Here is an 8,919-nt window from a genome sequence, read left to right as displayed (position 1 = left end):
CCTGGGAGTATCAATGACTTTGGGGTATCATTTTTGTTCTCACTGTATCATAACCAGTAGTACAGCATTACACCAATTGCTTTCATTCTAAATCACTCAATAGAAAAAACCTTTATAGGTACTGCATAGATTCAAACCTATGATCATCTTGAAGATTACCAAATCCATACAACTGTACAAACTACTCCTCAAAAATGAACACAAGTTTGAACCTACTCATATATATATATAGGCTAAAATATAACACAATTATTTTTAACAATGAAAAGACTGGAATATGAATGCATGGACATATGTTGACAAAGAGGTACCATAACAATTTTCAAAAACATATTCACTGCCTAAAATTTTTAAATAAGGATTAAGTCATGTTAATACGTCAAAGGCTATATTTTTGCAATGTATGATGAAATATTTTTAACATAACCCTTGTTTAAAATTTTTTACAAGAAAATTATTTCTGGCTGCTGAATTATTTTTGTTGTTTTTCTGTATTTTAAATGTCCATTGGAAAAAGGCTGCTTAAAAAAATAAATAATGTACATATCTATGCTAATTAGTTGCCAAGGGCAAATCTTGTGTATCTGTTGTTGTTGTAATATGTATATGTGTGTGTGTGTGTTAACTTCTAGGAGTTCATACCAAATTGCTGATTTAGAGAGACATAACCAGGCTAATAGTTTATCGCACTCACTTTGGAATGGTTAGAGCATTTGCTTCTAAATATTACTACTAAATAATCACCTTTTCTTTAAAATGTGCACTCTTACCTCAGGCTTTGCTTTAATGACCCTACTAGAAAAATACTACTAAAGCCATGGACTAATGAGGACTGATTTTAACTGCCAAGGACTATTTTGTTTCCACATCAGTGATGTTCAAGCATTCAAAATACTTGTACATCACACTGTTCTTTCTAATCCTAATTCTCTTTCCTGATTTAATGCACTCTGCTAAACTTGTTTATTATTACAAATCAGTCTCAGACCACCTTATCATACTCTGCTCTCAAAGGATTCACTGAAAGATTGTATTCAAGTGAAAGTAAAAAGTGGAGCAAGATCAAGTTAAATGTTGGGCTGCATAACTAAAGTTTTCAAAAGGCTAAGAAAATTGGTGAAATGTAAATGACAAAAACCAGTGCAGCTGGAAGTTGAATGGATGGGAAAATAACCTTTCTAAATTATACCAGGCATGGCTACTTTATTTGGACTATTCAATATTACTGCATTTCTTATTTTTAACATTGTAGTGAGCCACCGCCTTATTTTACATAAAAATTTACTTTTAGTTAGTAAACAACACTGAAGGAAACAGAAAACAATACGTATTCAAGTACACTATCTAAATGTCTAGCCTACTAGTATTGCCCTGAGAACTCATAACAATCATAATAAACTTGATTTTGGCTCCCTACACTTTGATGATGACTTTCTGATCAATAAAATAAATGTTTGAAATACCAGTAGTACCACAGCCTCCATTATTCTCACAAACAGACATCTAGAGTTGCAGTCCTAATATTCAAAACCATTCAGATATTGTATAAATACATACCATATTTTCCAGCATCAAAAACACTCCAATCTTGAAGGTGAACCTCAATTTCCACAAGCAAAATTTAAAATTAAAAAAAAAAAAAAAAGGGTGAACTAATATGAACTGAAGTTCTGGGGTATTTGACTATCTCAAGGCACTGAGTACCATGGCTTCGGCTGCTATAACATTTTAATTAATGTAGTTTTTATTTCATTAATTTGAAAAGTTGTTGTTATGTTTTTTCATATTCACTGACCTTCATATTTAATTAGCTTTTGTGATCTTAGTCTTGCTGTTTTGTAACAAATTTTCTTAGCCAACAGTGTCTCAGTGTGTGCAAATGGATGTGGCTACAGCTAGCAAAATATTTAAAGAAAAGATTTTGATATTATTGGATTTAAGGTTATACAAGACTTTTTTTACAATCTTACATAAATGAAAAATTAGACACAACAGAAAATACAGTTACTCAGTGAAAATGCCACACAAACATAACACCACTAATGAATCTAAAATCAAAATAAACAATAAAATCCACACAATACAAATACAGTGGATAAGACAAAATATTTTAATCTCCAAAACCTGAAAATATTTACTCAATTATCACTGTATTTGTAAAAAGAACGTTTAAACGTGCTCAATTACGATAGTTTTGCTATACGTATTAAGATGTACCCATAAGGGAATGAATCTTTGTGATTACATACATTATATTTGAAAATAAATTTCCAATCTTTTGTATTTTAAAATTTAACAAAGTATAATTTGTACTTTTCATTTTGAGGTCATATACAACAGTTCTGATTACCCTCTAGGAAAGATAACCTTCCTCTGTGGTTAGGCTGGGCCAATGAAAAAGATAACTTAGGCTTCTATAATACACAGTGAATTTCCGAGGTCTACTCTAAGAATAAATAGTGTTATTGATGCGGGGAAATAAGGTAAGTTGCTCTTCCTGTAATATATCCTTGAACTATGTTTTTATCATTATTACATTATCAAGATAAACCCAAAATCTTTGCTTAACCATGAATTGGCTATGCATCATCAAAAACATTTCTAAATTATTGTATATCAGTATAATTTGATCTTACATATTTTTCAATGGGTTGTACTCTAATTCTCAAAGCTTACAGAAACTTTTTTGTATTTATGACTGTTCTCAAATCATAAGCACAACTTGCAGTTAGAATAAAGTATGTAAACAACTAAACAAAAATTTAGAAGACCACTGTCAACAGTTGAAATACAAATAGAAACAATGGCTCACATAACAAGCAGCTTAAATTTTTTGTTTGCAACAACATACTCTACTTAAAAGCTCATATGTTATCTGACAACTAATCTCAGAAATAATTTCTTTAAATACTATGCTTGTTTTAGGCTTTCATGGGAAGTATTATATTACAAGAAAGAAAGGATACAATTATTAAATGACTTTGTACCAAAACTTTTCCAAGTAATAACTTGCAAGTAAATTCTAAAGCTCAGGTACAAGTATTGCAGCACGGTAACCATCCAATAATTATGCAAGAATTTTGGTGTTCTTGTTATAACGTAGTGTGTGTGTTGTTGTATTCACATACCAAAATCTACTAAAACAGTGCACATGTGTGACTATACAAAAGAGCTATCTTCTAAATGATTTACATAACATTAAATCTAAATTAGAATTATTTAATAAACATAAAATGATAAAGCAAAGACAAACACTAATTAAATTGTACATCCCACACAATTTCATGAATCTAAATGTCTACAATGAACACCCGCTTGAAACAGCAATCAATAGCTTGTTAATCAATACATAGAATATTCAATACTGTACATTTACAACTAATTAGTACCTGAACACCTTCAACAGTATCAATCTAAATAAAATGTACCGACCTTTTCAATTTAATCTAATATTGGCATTTGACAACATTGTAAGTGTCATAGTAAGGACTAAACTAACAAATGGTGAACAGATAAATATACGTATATATATGTGTGCATTTAATGAAACAGAAAATATTAGTATTAATTTTAAAGAACTTAGAATCCTTGGAAGGGGGAGTTAAGAAAAAAAATTTTTGTAGACCCTCAACTCATATTGTGATAACCTTCACTTTTGTTAAAATACAAAGATGAATAGCAAGTTTAACTTTACTGTATAATTTCCAGTTTTTGTTATGAGATAACAGCAAATACTAGACTAAATTTACTTGTGGACCATTAAAATTCACTGTTGTCCATATTAAATTAAAAAAAAAAAAATACGTAAAAGACCAACTAATTCTTTTATGTAACAGCAATCTTGTTCTTGGTAAAGGTATTTATTATTAAAACTAAGAACTATTCCTGCAAGGAGAAGAGGAGGTATGAGCTGTAATGAAGCAAAAACCAGCTAATCAAGGGCAATAGATCATAAGGCCTATTAAGTTATTTCTAACAAAGGCTAACCAATTAAATAGTCAACCGAAGGTTATCACATACAGCAGTTTAGAAGAAACCATGCAGTCTAGAGATAATAAGAATAGTTCCTCTTTAAGTACTGTATAGATAAGAATGGATGGAGACCAACTTCACGAAAGAATTTCTAAAAGCACAAGACAAAGTATTTTTGAGAACTTTCATATACAAAGGTGCACCTTTGAAGTTCTTACTAACTGTAAACTTCTGAAGCCCATTTTTATGGAAGTACTGATAGTTAAAAATTTAAAGAGACTAAATTGTTTACATAAGGCTCCTTTATAGGGCCAGCCTACAGTCTGAGCTCTTACTTTCTGAAGAGTAAGCTATAAATCATGCTTCTACACTAAACCAAGTGCAAAAACCTTTAGTTGTATATATATATATATGTATTACTGTACTTCAACTAATCATACCTTGAGCTGCAACTCTGCACTTAAATAACAAAGTTTGCAAACTTGTATCACTGTATGTAGAAAATATATGTTAACATGCATGACATATTACAACTCAACTATCTCAACTGTCATACAGAACTCATAACAAAGTGCAAGTGTTTAAGCATTTAAATACCACAAACACAAATTTCCATCCTGACAGCAACATTAAAAATTTTACCTTCAAAATAGGTTCAGCAAACTTTGCCACTGCAATAATCTCAGTCAACTTGCCACTCATTACTAAATGAAGTTACGAGGCACCTTAATGGAAATCCATTTGCACACTTGAATAAATTAAACTAACCTAGAGTTCTGTTTATTCCAGCAACAGAATTTTCATGGTATTCTTAAGTTATTCACCATATAGTGTAAATCTCTAATAGCTTAAATAAAAAATAAAGGCAGTTAACATACACTGAAATCCCACAACTTAACAGTCTTGTCATAAGAGCCACTAACAATCACGTAATCGTTGAATGCGAGGCAGGTGACCCCATCGGTGTGGTTGCGTAGTGTCACTAGTCTGCGTAGAGACTCACGGTCCCAAACCTGTGGAATATGTTTATTATTACTTTAAGAATATTCTTCCCATGACTTACAGTCAGCTACATTACAAATAGCATTCCATCTATCATTTTTCCCAAAGTTTACAATCAGTTACCTTACAGATAGTATGCCACTTACTATAGTTCTGAGATATAATTTATAACACAAAGTCTTAAAACACTTGTACCTTTTACATATGAAATGTATAAAAGAAGTAAAAATTATACTTTAAACTATTAAAAAACATTCACATATGTGTAACAAAACTGAAATGGGGACATTCTTAGTATTGAGAAAAAGAGGCAACTAAAATCCCCATCCCCATTTTTTTAAAACTCAGTTTTTTGTATACATATTCATAGTATGTTAACCCTTAAACGCCGAAGCGGTATTTTAAAAATCGTCTCCCATATGCTGGCGATGTTCGCGAGTGAGCGCCGAAGCAGAAAAATGTTTTTTTTCAAAAAATCACAGCACACTTAGTTTTCAAGATTTATCCTTTAACGCCGATTGGACATATTAAACGTCGATATAAATTGTCTGTTGGGTGCCGATTGGACGAATGGTACGTCGATATAAAAGTTTTTTTAAAAATTTGCGGAAAAATAGTTATAGGCCTACTACGCGAAAACTTTTGAATCATGCGCCTGGGAGCTCACGGATCAAGGCAGCGTTTTGTTTACAATCGTTACCTAGGCGCGAATTTCGTTCTTCTCGCACTATTAGCCGTTACATGGAGTATAATATATGAAAATGTACCAAAGTTCATGTAGAATACAACCTAAAACAACTCATGGTTGTAGCTTTTATGAGTTTTGAAATATTTTCATATAAATAACGATAAGTGCCAAAATTTCAACCTTCGGTCAACTTTGACTCTACCGAAATGGTCGAAAAATGCAATTTTAAGCTAAAACTCTTATATTCTAGTAATATTCAATCCTTTACCTTCATTTTGCAACAAATTGGAAGTCTCTAGCACAATATTCGATTTATGGTGAATTTATGAAAAAAACTTTTTCCTTACGTCTGCGCGGTAACTCTTCCGAAAAAATCATAAATTTTTTCGTCCGATTGTCGTAATGTTTGCACCATTTTAAATTAGCTGTTACATAAAGTTTTATATATGGAAATGTGCACAATTTCATGTAGAATACAATAAAAACAACCCATGGTTGTAGCTTTTATCAGTTTTGAAATATTTTCATATAAATAACGATAAGTGCCAAAATATCAACCTTGAGTCAACTTTGACTCGACCGAAATGGTAAAAAAACGCAATTGTAAGCTAAACTCTTACATTCTAGTAATATTCAATCATTTACCTTTATTTTGCAACCAATTGGAAGTCTCTAGCACAATATTTTGATTTATGGTGAATTTATGAAAAAAAAAAAAAAAAATTCCTTATGTCCGCGCGGTAACTCTTCGCAAAAAATCATAAATTTTTTCATCCGATTGTCGTAATGTTTGCACCATTTTAAATTAGCCATTACATAAAGTTTTATATATGAAAATGTGCACAATTTCATGTAGAATACAACAAAAAACAGCCTATGGTTGTAGCTTTTATCAGTTTTGAAATATTTTCATATAAAAACGATAAATAGAAAAAATTCGTCCTTCGGTCAACTTTAACTCGGCCGAAATGGTCGAAAAATGATATTGTTATGATACAATAAAGTTTTATGCATACTTACCTGGCAGGTATATATATAGCTTATCCTCTTGACGCACTGGCAGAATTTCAAAACTCGCGGCAACCGCTAGTACACTGGTAGTTCAGGTGATGGCCACCCCGTTCCCGTGGCGCTGGTACTTGGAACTATTCCCGTTTTCCTCAGATTTTCTCTGAACCCTGTCTCCTGAGGGGAGGAGGGTGGGAATTTAATTATATATACCTGCCAGGTAAGTATGCATAAAACTTTATTGTATCATAACAATATCATTTTTATGCATGACACTTACCTGGCAGGTATATATATAGCTGATTGACACATTTGGAGGTGGGTCACAGATAGCAACATCATCATAATTCAAAAATTAACTAAATTTTTAAAATTATTTATTAAGTTCCTTACCTGCTAAGGTAGCTGACTTCGTAGGTCCTGCCTCTTAGCCTGCTAAACCTTAGTAGCTCTCAACTAGGATGTGACCTGTTTGTTGAGAAAGCTAACAACAAGGGTCTGACAACTGTACATGACCAATCTGCTGACAGAGAACCCTAGCCCTCATTTACCACGGGCATTCATGCTAGGAAAGTTAGTCACCTGAACCACACACACATACAATAATAAACACTACACCAAAAACTGAGCTGGTATTAACCTTCTCAGACAACCATAAAAAACACTATAACCTAATTAAAAAAAAAACCTAGCATGTTATTAGGTTATGGGGTGGAAACTCCTTTGCCCAGTACTGTACCTGAGGATACATACGGGCCTAACGTTTGACAATTATCAAAAGTTGTCTTCACGTCTCTAAGGTAATGAGAGGCAAACACAGAGTTTGTCCTCCAAAACGTCGAATCTATAATGTCCTTGAGGGCTAAATTTTTCCTGAATGCTAAGGACGTAGCTACTGCTCTCACCTCATGAGCTTTAACCTTAATCAAGCCGAAGCATTCTTCCTGACAAAGTAAATGAGCTTCTTTAATGACTTCTCTTACAAAGAAAGCCATCGCGTTTTTAGACATAGGTCTAGTAGGATCTTAAACAGATCACCACAGAGAACATGAAGTCCCCCTAATGCTTCTTGTTCTTTCTACGTAAAACCGTAAGGCTCTCACTGGGCAAAGAACCCTTTCTTGTTCTTGCCCTACTAGATCAGCCAGTCCTTCAATCTCAAATGATCTTGGCCACGGATGCGAAGGATTCTCATTCTTTGCTAAGAACTCCTGTTGAAAAGAACAAACTGCTTTGTTGTGCTTCCAACCTACTTGCTTGTCAATAGCTTGCAGCTCGCTAATCCTTTTAGCTGTAGCTAAGGCTACTAAGAAAATAGTCTTCTTCGTTAGCTCTCGCAAAGACGAACTGCCCATAGGTTCAAACCTATCCGTCTCCAAGAACTTGAGAACGACATCCAAATTCCAAGAAGGAGTTCTGCAAAGTCGATCCTTCTTTGTATTAAAAGATCTGAGAAGATCTCTAAGATCTGCGTCGTTGGACAGATCTAAACCTTCGTGTTCTAAACACTGCAGACAACATACACTTATAACCTTTAATTGTCTGATTAGCCAAACCCAGTTCCTTCTTCAGGTATAGAAGGAAATCTGCAATTTGTGTCACAGAGGTACTGGACGAAGAAATCTTCCGATTCATACACCATTTACGGAAGTTCTCCCACTTCGACTGGTACACTTGATAGTTGATGGCCTTCGTGCTCTTGCAACTGCCTTCGCTGCTTCTCTAGAAAACCCCCTCGCTCTGACAAGTCTTTCGATAGTCTGAACGCAGTCAGACCCAGAGCGAGGGTGTTCTTGTGGAACCTGTCGAAGTGGGGTTGTTTGAGAAGATCTACTCTCGTGGGTAGACTTCTCGGAGAATCCACTGTCCATTCCAGTACCTCTGTGAACCACGTTTGTGCCGGCCAGTATGGGGCTATCAGTCAGAGCCTTGTTCCTCGACTTTCTCTGAATTTTTTCATTACCCTTCCTAAAATCTTGAACGGGGGAAAAGCGTACGCATCTAGACCCGTCCAATCTAGTAGGAAGGCATCGACTGCGACTGCAAGAGGGTCCGGGAGGGTTGGAGAACAATAGTTCGGTAACCTCTTCGTCGCTGCGGTAGCGAAAAAAAAAAAAAAAAGATCCACTACTGGTGTGCCCCAGAGCTTCCACAGTCTCTGGCATACTTGAAGATGCAACATCCACTCCGTGGAAAGCACTTGTCCAGTCCCTGCTCAACAGATTCGCTCTGACGTTCTTCTCTCTCTG

General features: G+C 34.2%; 1 pseudogene; it reads right to left on the bottom strand.

Annotated features, from left to right (window-relative positions):
- Positions 1-3,014: 3,014 nt before the first annotated feature.
- LOC135216467 (F-box/WD repeat-containing protein 7-like) overlaps positions 3,015-8,919 on the bottom strand; it is a 91,504-nt pseudogene continuing 85,599 nt past the window's right edge.

Source organism: Macrobrachium nipponense, chromosome 6 (assembly GCF_015104395.2).
Source record: "Macrobrachium nipponense isolate FS-2020 chromosome 6, ASM1510439v2, whole genome shotgun sequence".
Taxonomy (NCBI): domain Eukaryota; kingdom Metazoa; phylum Arthropoda; class Malacostraca; order Decapoda; family Palaemonidae; genus Macrobrachium; species Macrobrachium nipponense.
Note: the sequence above shows the minus strand (reverse complement) of the source record. Positions and strands in the feature narration are given on the sequence as shown.